The 12,421-nt window shown below is 54.6% G+C and overlaps 1 long non-coding RNA gene across 1 annotated transcript; it reads left to right on the forward strand.

The window, feature by feature from the left end:
* The first annotated feature begins 1,341 nt into the window (after positions 1-1,341).
* LOC136303451 (uncharacterized) lies at positions 1,342-4,028 on the forward strand. Its single transcript, XR_010724226.1, has 3 exons — positions 1,342-1,435; positions 1,557-1,776; positions 2,477-4,028. It is a non-coding gene; the product is annotated as an uncharacterized lncRNA (long non-coding RNA).
* Positions 4,029-12,421: the final 8,393 nt, after the last annotated feature.

Genomic DNA, 12,421 nt, shown 5'->3' on the forward strand with positions numbered 1-12,421 from the left:
CTGTTGCAATGTTTTCCTCATTGCTTTTGTGCGCTCTGCAAACAGATTTGGCAAGCAGGCATTGTTACCCTGGGATCCTCCTCCAGGATTTATTGGGGGTGTTTAATACCTGCCACAACCACCCTGCATTTCCCTGAGCTGGCACTAAATGCTGGCCCTGAAGTGACAATTTATGGTTGGGTCTGTTGTCTCAGGATAAACCACAAAGCCAATAGTGGTTGTAAAAGTGCCACTCCCAAAGCGTCCCACTCCCAAAGAGTCCCCTTCCCAAACTGTCCCAAAATGTCCCATTCCCAGTGTCTCATTCCCAAAGTGTCCCATTCCCACAGTATCCCAAAGAGTCCCATTCCCAGTCTCCTACTCCCAGTGTCCCACTCCCAAAGTGTCCCACTCCCAGTGTCCCACTCCCAGTGTCCCATTCCCAGTGTCTCACTCCCAAAGTATCCCGTTCCCAAAGTGTCCCACTCCCAGTGTCCCCTTCCCAGTGTCCCACTCCCAGGGCCTGGGGAAGCTCCTGCTGGTCGTTCCCATCACCTCCCAGCTGAGGGACAAGGAAGAAAACCCAGGGATAAAATGTCTGCAACTCCTGTTCTGATAACAGCTGGGAAGGTGCTTTAGCCCCCAGGCACTGCCGCCTCCAATCCAGGTTATCTTTGGGTTGGAATCATGGAATTTGGGGTGGAAGGACCTTCAAGCCCCACCCTGCCACGGGCAGGGACACCTCCCACTGTCCCAGGGGCTCCAAGCTGGCCTTGGACACTCCCAGGGATCCAGGGGCAGCCACAGCTGCTCTGGGAATTCCAGCCCAGCCCTCCCCACCCTCCCAGGGAGGAATTCCTTCCCAAGATCCCATCTAAATCTCTCCTCCTGTAGTTTAAAGCCATTCCTCCTTGTCCTGGCACTCCAGGTCCTTGTCCAAGGTCCCTCTGCAGCTCTTTCAGGCTCCCTTGTGGTCTTGGAAGGCCCCAATGAAATCTCCCCAGGTCTTTCTCTTCTCCAGGCTGGACAGCCCCAACCCCCAGTCTGAGCAAAGTCTCCTGCAGCCAGCTGCAGAAAAACGCAAAAATATCCAACAACTTCTCCAATTCTGCATTTGTAGTTAATGAAACAGATTGATGAGGGAAAACCCAAATTGCTTTATCAGCAAGGCTGAGCTGAACCAGCCCCTCCTAAACCCTTGAGAAGTGACTTTGTAATTTTTTTCTCATGTGTAGAAAGCTTAAGATTCCGTGTCTGGAGTCCTTCAGCAAAGAAAAGTAGACTTTTTACCAGAAAGATCTTTCTTGTCCCAGTATCTTTTCAGAATAATTTTAAATAAGTAAATGCTGCACATTGTAGTCTCTTGATTTGCCAGCATTTCCTGTATCACTACTGGTATCCCAGGTTTTCCTCTGGCATAGAAATTGCAGGAGTAAACTTTTACTGCTTTTTTTTGGTAATACAGTACTGCTTGAAAGTAAAATTACTCATGTCAGGAATCTAAAGTTATTTCAGCATCAGACTCTTCTCTGCCGTGCAATGCTATGATGTTGTTTTTTTATTTTTTTATCCTCCAGAATTATTCAGAGCTATATTTTGAGGGAAGAGGCTGGAACCCTCTCATCAGAGGCCTCTGACTTCAACAAAGTTCACTTGAGCAGGCGTGGTGGGATTATGGCATCTCTGTATACATCTCACCCTGCAGACAGTGGGCTCACCTTGGAACTCTCCTTAGAGATAAACAGGAAGCTTCAGGCTGTGTTAGAAGATACATTCCTGAAGAATATTACATTGAAAGTGAGTAGCTGTGCCAGTTCTTGTGCACATTCTTGTGGTTCTTAGATGCTTCCTTCACTGCATGCTGTGAAAGGCTTTTCAGAAGTCAGCTCATTGTGATTTGGTGCCACTGATAGCATTGAGGTTAACCGGGGAGTTACGTGACATGATGCCATGTTCCTCCAGTTTGGTACCCTCAGAGTATGCTGCACTAATGGGCTGCTGCTTGAGATAAGACCTGGAGTGCCTGTGCCTTCAGCAGGGCAGGGTCTCTCCATGCTCTCCCCTGGGCACGTGGAACCAGGAGCATGGGCTCTGCCTGCCTGGCCCTCCTGAGCTGCTGGGGCAGCACCTCTGCTGCCACGGAGAGCTGGCAGGCTGGAAAATGGTGTGCAGGCTGCCAGCTGGGCTGCAGGGTTGTGCACAAGCTGGAGATCTCTTCCTGTAATCATCATTTCCCTTAAATGCTTAGGGGAACTAGCATTCTACCTTCTGGGCATCCTATGGAGTACTGGTAACTGCAAAAAAGGACTTGCCAAGAGCTTTGAGTTTTTTATTGAAATGAGTTTGTTTTTTTTCTGACTCTGATAATTTGCATTTGTTCTGGATACTTGAAAGTATCAACCTGCTGACATAAACACTAATTTTGACTTATTAGTGCATTTTGTGCTGATGGATTAATTTCCCTGTATAACTTATCATTTTTTCCCCTCCCACGAAGGAAAACCTGCAAACTTTAGGAACAGAAATAGAACGGCTTATTAAACACAAGCATGAACTGGAACAGAGAATAAAGCAGACATAACTAAAACTTCTGGGGACTAACCAATGTGAAGATGCAGAAGAGGCAGGTGCTACAGACCACTGTGTTTTGCATTCTGCCTGCCAGCACAAGCATCTGGGTTTTTGCAAAAGAAGCCTTTGGCCACACAGGCTCACTTGTGTGAGAGATCAGCAGGGTTTGGCATCTGTGTGGTTCTGTCTACCCAGTACCCCAGAGCCTGAGGTACTGCTGGAATTCACTGCACACTACATTTATCTGAAACTTCTATTTGAATTACAGATGCTTTGCAGTGCAGACTGTTTGGAGTGAGTTGCCATGAGATTTTAATTTCTGCACTGTGTAATTAATCAGTCTCTTAATGATGGAGCTTGAAAAAAAAATAAAGCCAATTATGTCTTAGTTGCTATTGAACATATCCAGTGTTACTGAGCTTTAAGGGCTTTCAGATGTTTATTTCCTTTCTTGCATATTATTTCTGATCTTTGGGTTGATTAAGCATTTTTGACATGTGCATGGAATAATGCTTTATTACAAAAGTTTGGGTTTTAAGTGGTGGCCATAATATTGCATATTTTTTGCTTTAGATTAACATTCAACTGGTCAATTTCTTTATTCCAGAGGAGTGAAACAACAGTAAAACTAAGGAGAATTTGAAAGTGTTCTGATTCAGTTCTTGAGTTCATTTAGTTGAAACCAATGTCAGTTCAGCAAATCTTGTAAACCCTTGATCCTTAGACATGCGGATCAAAAGAAGTTTGATACCAGATAATTGGTTAATAAAGTTCTCTGGGCTTCTGCATCACTAACAGCATTGAAGGAATTTAAGCTGCCCATTGTAAATCTATGTAAGTATATGCACACATGATGATTACATCTGTTTTCAAAGACAGCTGGAAGCTAATGAAACTTTCTCATTAGCTGTGACTAGACTAACTAGTGACAATATTGGTAAGAAATAAGAAATAGATCCAAATGGGATTCTAATCTATTGTTGTGAAAGTGGCACAGAAATCTGTGCGACTCCTTGATTTTACTGTCGTGAAGAATTAATTGGTCAAAGTAACTGAAAACTGTTGCTTAGTCCTTCAGTGGCTGAGAGGGTGATGGGGGAAGAGTGACAAGGTTTGGTTTAGTCACAACATCATGTTCACATTTGAATTCCAGGATAAGTAATGTACAGGATCTGAAATATCTTTATTCCAGCAGTAAATGTGTAGTTTCTGTATCTATCACCTTTTGACCAAAATCAATTGATCAGATCACCGTGTAAATACATACTTCAGGTTTTTATTAAATACTTGAACTTCCTATTGCCATGTAAAAAAGAGTCAATGTACATTTACAATAGCAATGCTTTAGCTACTTTAATCAAAAAGGGGAGTGTGGGGAGAATCCGTCTTACTGCAGGTACTGTTTGCGTTGTACACAAAACAAGGGACCTGAATTTGGCAGCACAGAGAAGGATAATTGATCAGACATCTGGGTGACTTAGGGGTGTGAACACTCGGCTAGAAGCAGCTGGACTGTCTACAGACTGTTCTGGCCCCCACCAAGACTCTTCTTGTTGCCCTCGAGTGCCTCTTGCTGTAGGCAGGGGCTCCGAGCGGTGCTGCGGGGTTCTGCCCTTCCGTGCTGGCTGCCGGCCCCTGCTCGCCTATTGCATTTCACTTTTTTTTCCTCATTTTTTTGGGTCAATTTTGGTCAATTTTTTGATCTTTTTTTTTTGGCTTATTTTTGGCTCCTTTTGGGCCAAATTTTGGACATTTTTGACATTTTTGATCTTTTTATCATTTTGGGTGTTTTTGGCTCCTTTTGGGTCAATTTTGGACAATTTTGACTCATTTTTGAATATTTTTGGGTACATTTTTTGGCCATTTTGGGTCAATTTTGGGTCAATTTTGACGATTTCTGTGACTTTTTCTCTCCCCTCCCCTCCTGCCGCAGAGGAGGCGCCGGAGCTGGAGCTGCCCCTCCCCCCACGTGAGGAAATGGGGGGAAATCCCTCGGATTTGGGTAAACAATGGGGAAATTGGAGAAATTTGGGTGGAAATTTGGGAAATTTCGGGGGGACATGGGAAATTTTAAAGGATTTTGGGAGCTTTTGGAAAATTTTGGTGGAAATTTGGGAAACTCGGGTCAAAAATGGAGAAATTTGGCAAGGGTTTTTTTGGAAAATAGGGAATTCTGGGAAATTTGGGCCAAAATTTGGGAAATTTGGGTCAAAACTGGTGAAATTTGGGAAAAATTTCGGAAAATTTGGGAAAATTTGGGTCCAAAATTGAGAAAATTTAGGGAAAAATTTGGGGAAAAATCAGGAATTTGGGGGGAAAATTGGGGAAATTTTGGGATAATTTGGGGGAATTTTGGTGGTTTTAGGTAATTTGGGGAAATTTTAGGGAAAATTGGGGATTTTTGGGGAAATTTGGAAGATCTGGGGGAATTTTAATAGATTTGGCTAGATTATTTGAGGAATTTTTGGGAATTGGGACATTTGGGGGAAATTTTGGAGACTTTTGGGAAAATTTCAGGAATTTTGGGGAAATTTTGCCCTTCCCGCTGCGGCTGCGTCGGCAGCCCTGGGGGCTCCTTCTGCCGCCCTGAGCCCGCAGAGCAGGGCAGCGGTTGCCGATGGCTCGAGCCATCAAATCATTCAAGGTCCTGTTGGGCTCCCTTAGACACTTGGGCCGAGGGATTCCTTCCGACCTGGGCCACTTTGGGTGGAGCGGGGGCAGGGCCGGGGCAGGTGGCAGGGTGTGCATGGGCCCTTTGTGACACGGTGCAGCAGCGTGGTCACCGTGGCAGGGAATGGCACAGGGTGTCCGAGGAGCCTTTGCGACACGCGGTGACATAGGTGCTGGCAACAACGCAGCCACGCCACAGTGCTCGGAGCACGCCACGGGACAGGACGCGCCGGAGAGGTGCTGTGAGGAGTTCCCACACAGCCCGCTCGTTTGTGCCCGACCCGGAGCCTTTCCGAAGCGCTGCTCCTGCAGCTGACCTCGCGGCCAGACTGCGGGACTTGGTGACTCGGAGCTTTCCCGAGGCATCTCCCAACCCTGCGGTCGGTGCCCTCGCGGCCAGACCACAGGATCTGGTGACCTGAAGCACCACAAGGAGTCTCCTGTCTTTGTGGCAGGAGCCCTCAAGACCAGTGTGCAGGACTTGCTGTCCTGCAGCCTTCCTGAGGCTTCTTTGTCGCAGGTGCCTTCAAGGCACAACTGCACGACTTGTTGCCTCAGGGTTTTCCCTGGTTTCCTCAGAGGCATCTGTCTGAAGGTGCCCTCGAGGCCAGACGCTGACATGGCGGGCAGATTTCGCGACCTCTTCACAATTTGCTGGAGGAGAAGAAATACAAGCCCTGGAGATGCTCCAGCACAACCCCCTCAAGAGCTGGAGCAGTTCCAGCCACAGCAGAATGGTGAGTGGCAGAGCCGGGCCACAAGGCCGATGGCTGCGGACAGCTTGGCCCCATCCCATCCCATCCCCGTTCCCATTCCGCCCACTGACAGGATGGAAGAGGGGCCGAGGCTGCCCCTGCAGCAGCTGTGCTCCATCCCCTGGGGCATCCCGGGGCTGTCCCTGCCTGGGGAGAGCAGGGCTGGCTTCTCTGGCCACTCCTGCAACCCCTCAGCTCTAGCTGCGCTCGCTCTTTGCCAGATGCAACCATGGAGCAGACACAGGAGAAGAAGCCCACCCGTGGCCGCTTCCGCAGATCACTGAAGGTACGTGCAGCCATCCCCGCCTGGGCTGGGCCTGCTGTCACTGCTCGGCCGAGCTCCGCGCTTGGAGCACTCCATGGAACGCGTCTCTCTTCCCTGTCCTTTGCTCTCCTGCAGATGTTCCGGAGGCTCGTGCCCATTCGGCGTAGGACGACCAGAAGCCGTGCAACAGCTGAGCCTGACCGCAGGCCGACTGAGCTCCAGGCAGAGCCCAATGTCAGCCCAGATTTGGCTCAGCGCTTGGATGCTGCAATCAATGACGCAGCAAATATGAACATGGCAGTGACTGAGTGCGTGGCCTTCAGAAACACCAACACAAAAGAGACCCTGAGTCTTGGAGGCCAGGAGAGTGTGGCGGGAGGGGAAGCACTTCTTGGGGAAAGCTGCTCCCTTGGACAGCGCTCCAGGTCTTCCCCATGTCTCCTCCAGGTGCCAGCCATGGTGAAGGACCTTCACCAGAGACTGGCGGCCTGTGTCACTTTGGATGCCAGGATGCGCTTGGACTTTCTGAGGCTGGCCGAAGAGCAACCTGCTGACGTTGTGCTGACCCTCCTGCGCTGTGCCCCAACGTGTGACAGGTATGGGGCCCACCTGCCTTGAGAGCTCAGGGCTCAGCAGCCTTTAGGGCCCATTGCCCTGCAGAGCCTGTCCAATGGGCTCTGCCAGACAGGCGGAGCGGTCCAGGACCCTTGGGCCCCTCTGTTCCACCAGCCTGCTGCCATGCTCCCTCCCTGCCCCTCAGGGCACCAGGGCTCTGTCACCTGGGCCTCCACAGCTGCACAGGGCATGCTACTGTGACTGAGACGGCCCTGACACAGAGCTCCAATCCCACAGAGCTGCTGCAAGCATGTGGAGAGCCATAGGCTCGTCGGCTGTGACAGCGGAGAAGGTGCTGCCAGCACTCATCCGCGTGATGGAGGATTGGCCTCTGCATACAACGACCACCTCCGATGGCGACGACGAGGACGTTTTTGCCCTGGCGGTGAGCTTCTGGAACCGGCCTCTGCTCGCTCCCCGGTCGCCTCTCCATCAGCTCTCCGTCCTCTCCCTGCCTCAGGCACTGGCTTAGGGCAGGCTCAGGGGGCTCCAGGCCCGTCGCTCCCCCTGCGTCTCCCCTCGGGCCCTGCCACACGGACATCTTAGCACTGAGCTCTGTCTCGGGCTGCTTCTTTTGCAGGCAACTCTGGGGCTGTGGCTGACTCTCCAGGTGCCCAAATGCCACAGGGCAGTGCTCCTTCATTCAGCCCGTCTGTTTGTTGCTCTCCTCTTCCACATTGTCATCACCACACAAGAGATGCCAGTGGAAGTTGCTAACTTCTGGAGAGCGTGCCAGGAGGAACACGGCCTTCCCAGCAACCCCAACAGGTGCCAGTCCTCCTGTCTTTTCAATGTCCTTGTGGCCGGCGCCAGCGCTCGCCGTGTGACCTGGGTTTTGCTCTGCACACAGGTTTGCAGTGCAGGCCATGAAGGCTCTGTTCAGCCAAATGTGGTGGAACACAGAGATGATGGCTATGGAGCGCAAGCGTGGCTGGGACACGCTGCTCTGTGCTGACACCCAGCACTATGCCGTGGGTCTGCTGGCCAGGTGAGAACCCCTTCTCTCCCACATTTGTCCCCTGTGCCCCACACAGTCCCTGTGCTCATGGCCTCGAGGGCCTCGTCACCGAGGGATGGCCAAGCCAACTGGAAAAGGCTGGCAGAGGAGGGTGCCCAGAAGGGGCCGCCTCCCAAAGCGCCCACATCCCCCTCCAGGGATACTGGGGAAAGACCGGACCTGTGAGTTAGACCTCCTGGGAGAAGACTGTCCCCCCCACCTCAGGCTCTTGCTGCCTTTTTCCCCCTGACAGGGAGATGCGCCGTCACTTGGGCCACAGCTGTTCCCGCATTGGCTTCTACCTACTCCAGCCACTAAGCAGGGAGGAGCCACGCTGGGATCTGCCCTCCCTGGCATTCCTGGTGGAGGTGAGCCAGCGCTGCCTCGCTCAGCTGCCTCTCAGCCCTCTGCCCTCTCGTAGCTGCAGCTGCCTGGGCCGGTGCCCGAGCCCTGTGCTGCTGCTGCTGCTGCTGCCTGGGCCCGGCCCTGTGCGCTTCTGGGCTCCTGCTGTTCGCGTCACCTGTCACTGCCCTGTGCCTTTCAGGTCATCAAGTTCCTGGACCTGAGGGAATGCGCAGGCCGTGTCCTGGAGGAGATGTCAAGGCACCTGCGGGGCACGTGCAGGCAGAGACGTCACCTGGCGCTCAAAGGCCTTGTGCGGCTCAGCGAGGAGCCCTCGATGGTGAGAAGGGGGCAGCGGCTGAAGCTGCGCTGGGGAAAGCAGCCCCTTGGGCTGGCTGGGCTTCAGGAGCTGAGGCAGCTGCTCCCAGCTCTCCTGCCTCCTGCTCCAGCTGCTCGAGGGCTTCGGGACAGGCCTTTGGCCTCTGGGCCCAGCAGCGGCAGGGTGGGCTAGCAGAGCCAGGGCGGTGTTGGCGCTGCAGCTCTTGGTGGCTTCCCAGCACAGCCTTGTGTGTTCCATACAGGTCGGAGGTGTACGCAGCCTGCTTCCAAGCCTCCTGGAGCGGCTTGGGGATGCCGACGGAGAGGTGGTCGCCATGTCCCTCTCTGCGCTCACCAATGTGTGCCAGCGGAAAGACTCCGTCATCGGCAGGACCACTGCCCTGAAGCTAGCAGACCTCCTCCTGTCGCTCTTTGGAAACGTAAGGCTCTGCGTGCCACGGGCATTAGCTGCTGCGCAGAAACTTTGTGCCCTGGGGATTTTTAGGCTTTTGCCCGGCTGGGCTGGAGAAATTGGTGCTGAGGCCTCCTCCGCTTCCTTTCCTTCAGGACAACAGCCAGGTGCAGCTGCTCTCCATTCAGCTTTTCCAAAAGGTGATGGGCTTGGTAGCGGATGAGGGCAAAGAGCCACTGAACACAGTTGTGAGCCAGAGCCTGCTCCCACTCTACTTGCACTGCCACGAGGTGAACGAGCGCGTGGCCAAGGTGAGGCGTTGTGTGATGCCGGTGCATCCCTGACAGGGGGCTCGGCTGCCTCCTGCCCGGGCACCTCTCCCGGCTCGCAGCCTCCTGCTGGCCCTGGCGCAGGGACGCAGGGCCCGTGCCCTGGGCTGGGCTGCGCTGCCAGCTCCCGTCTCTGCTGCTCTCCAGGCCTCTCGGGAAACGCTGCATTGTGCGGCCGGCTTCCTGAAGAGGAGCGACCTCGAGCACGTGCTGAAGACGGAGAAGCTGTTCAAGTTCGCCGAGTGCGTGGTAAGGACGGCCTCTGGAGAAGCCCCCTGACGGCGGGGCTCGGTGTGCGGGGCTGGCAGCCGTGGCCCCTGCCCAGCGCCGCACGCAGGGGCTCCGGCCTGCGCCCCACACGCCGCTCCCTTCCGTGGGGCCGCGCGGGCTCTTCTCCAGGCTCCTGTGCCCCGAGTCGGGCGCTGACGGAGCGCCGGCCCAGCGGGGCCGCGGGGCGGGGCGGCACCGCGGCTCCCCGGGCAGCACCCGGCCCTCCGCCCCCTCCGGAGCCCGGCGCCCGCTGGCCCGGCCTCGGGGCTGTGCGGGCAGTGCAGGCCGGGGCTGGGCGCCGGGAGCGCCCGGCCGAGGGGCTGAGCCCGCGCCAACCCTTCCCTCCCTCCTGCCGTTCTCTCCAGCTGGCAGACGACAAGAGCCGAGCGGCCGAACACCTGCGCCTGGCCCTGCCCTACCTGGAGCACCCACAGGAGCCCCTGCGAGAGGCGGCCATCAAGCTCATCGGTGAGCCACGAGCCCGGGCTCCCTCCCAGCCCCAGCCCCAGCCCCAGCCCCCGTCCCGGCAGCGGCATCCGCGCCCGGCGCCGTGGAGCCGCGCCTGCCCTCGGGGCTGCTGCCGCCCTCTGCGGCCGTGCCCTTGGGCGGCAGGATGCAGCAAGGGCCCGGGCCGAGCCCTGCCGGGGCAGGAGGCCGTGTGGCCACAGGGCTGGCAGCGCCGCTGGCAGGGCGCCGTGCCGCTGGGGCCCTGACAGGCTCTGTGTTCCCAGGGATCGCCGGGGTGCGCCTGAGGAGGCAGAAGGAAGAGCTCCAGGCCCTCAGCGAGGGTGAGTGAGGGCAGCGGGTTCTCAGCGGGGCTGCCGGGGGGAGCCGCAATGCTCGCGCAGGGGGCTGCAATCCCTGTCCTGCCTGCGGAGGGCCTGGCTCCCTGTGCGGACAAGGGCTGGCGTGCGCAGAACACGGAGAGATTTCGGGGACGCGGGCGGGGCGATTCGTGTTTAGCACCTTGCGGCGAATCCCATTGGCCTCTCTCTCCTCTCTTGTGGCGGCCACGGCAGGAGCTGGCTCGGATGGCCCTTGGCAGGAGGGTCTCCTTGGACTCCCGCACATCCGGGCTCTGACCGGGGCTCTGTGCCTGTCTCTTCCAGCTCTTCAGGCCCTGAGAGACGACGACAGCCCCTCCCAGATAAGCCTCTTTGTCCAGCTGATGTTCGAGGAGCGAATTGCAGAACTGCAGTCATCTGCTAGCTCAGAAGAACCGGTGGCCTTAGAAGACCTTCAGGGGCCACAGAAGATGAGACCGCCTGGAGACGGAGGAGCCGGAGCTCCAGGCACAGCTGATGATTGACGCAGCTGATGCCTGTGGGAAGCTCCCGTGCCTTCAACCCTCTCCCTGCCTTGCTACACCATCCGTCCCTTTTCCCTCCACCCTTCCTCCCTTTTGACAGCTCCATGTCTTCAGCCCTCAGACCATGCCACTCCCCTTTTTTCCCTCCCAGCTCATCCCTTTGCTTTGCCTTCCATTAATAAACATTCAAAGAGAAGCTGATTGAAGGCACTGAGGTGCTTTTCCCAAAGACTGGACTCGGTTCCATGGGATCACAGACTGGTTTGGGCTGGAAGGACCTTCAAAATCACCTTCCACCACGCCAGGGTGCTCCAAACCCCAATGTCCAGCCCGGCCTTGGACACTGCCAGGGATGGACACCCCAGGATGGACACCTCGTGCCAGGACCAAGGCTGGTGCACATCAGGCACCCAAACAAGCCCCAGCAGCTGCAGCCTCGGTGGTTTTAATCCCAACCATCCAACATTCCCGAGCCGGCAACGTGGCAGTGCTGACCTCTAGTGAGAGGTCCCTGGAAAAGGGAGGATTTCTTGGGATAAAGTTCCCTTCCTAAAACCTACGAAGGCAACACCAGAACCCTCAACAACCAAAAAGCACGGGTGACAGTGTCCAACGAAAGGTTTTCTTTAAAAAACACCCCAAATTCACAAGGAAAGCGTCCAATCAAAGCCTCAGAGCTGGTCCCGAGGAGCCCAGAAAGGACCAGGACAGCTCAGGGGGACAGGGAGCTCCCAAACTGCTCCTTTGGGTCCCCTCATTGTCCTCCAGAATCCAGAACTTTCACCCAAAATGTCCCTCGGGAAGATGAGAATTTTCCAGGCACGTCAAAGAAATCTCCACTGCACAAAAATCTCTTTTAAAACCAAGCTTTAAGACTGGGAGTTCTGCTTAGATTGAAACGATGAAATTCAGGATATTCTACATCAAATGCAGCTTTTTGATTCTAACGGACTCCTCTCCCTGCAGCCAAACAAACATCAAAGGCTCCTGAGCTTTTTGTGGCACACCAGGATTCCCTGGAGCCATCCCAGGAACATTTCCTGGAGTATCCCAGGAATATTCCCCATTCCTGGGGCTCCACAAACCTCCTGCCCCTTTACAGCAAGCTCAGCTCGGGTCAGAGATAATTGATCCAATTACCTCCAGGAGGAATGAAAGCAAAGCAAAGCGCACTCTGCCGGAGCCCTGGTGTCTTGGTTTAGGAAGACAGGTATCTGCTAGGTAAAATTACAATCAGAGGCTCTTTGGCAAAGATTTGGGAAATAGGAATAGCAGTTCTTTACTAGTATGTAATACAAAGCAAACAAACACAAAAATAAAAAAACTCCCCCCCACCAAACAACTACAGCATTAATGACAAACGACAACAGTACCAAGAACCTTGAGGGCTTTGTTTCACAAAACCCAGGGCAGTTTGGTTTCGGTGTCCCTGCAGGATCCTCAGAGCACCAAGCTGGAACAGTGGAAAAGTCCCAGGCTAGTAGCCGGGATGGCAGGGTGTCCCGGCAGCGCAGGGGGTGCAGGGTCACGCTGCAGCAAGAGGAGCAGCGCCGAAGAAGCCGAAGGCGAGGCAGAAAGCGGCCCAGCTT

This window comes from Chamaea fasciata, unplaced genomic scaffold, assembly GCF_029207755.1.
Source record: "Chamaea fasciata isolate MVZ Bird 193981 ecotype frontalis unplaced genomic scaffold, bChaFas1.0.hap1 SCAF_34, whole genome shotgun sequence".
Lineage (NCBI taxonomy): Eukaryota > Metazoa > Chordata > Aves > Passeriformes > Sylviidae > Chamaea > Chamaea fasciata.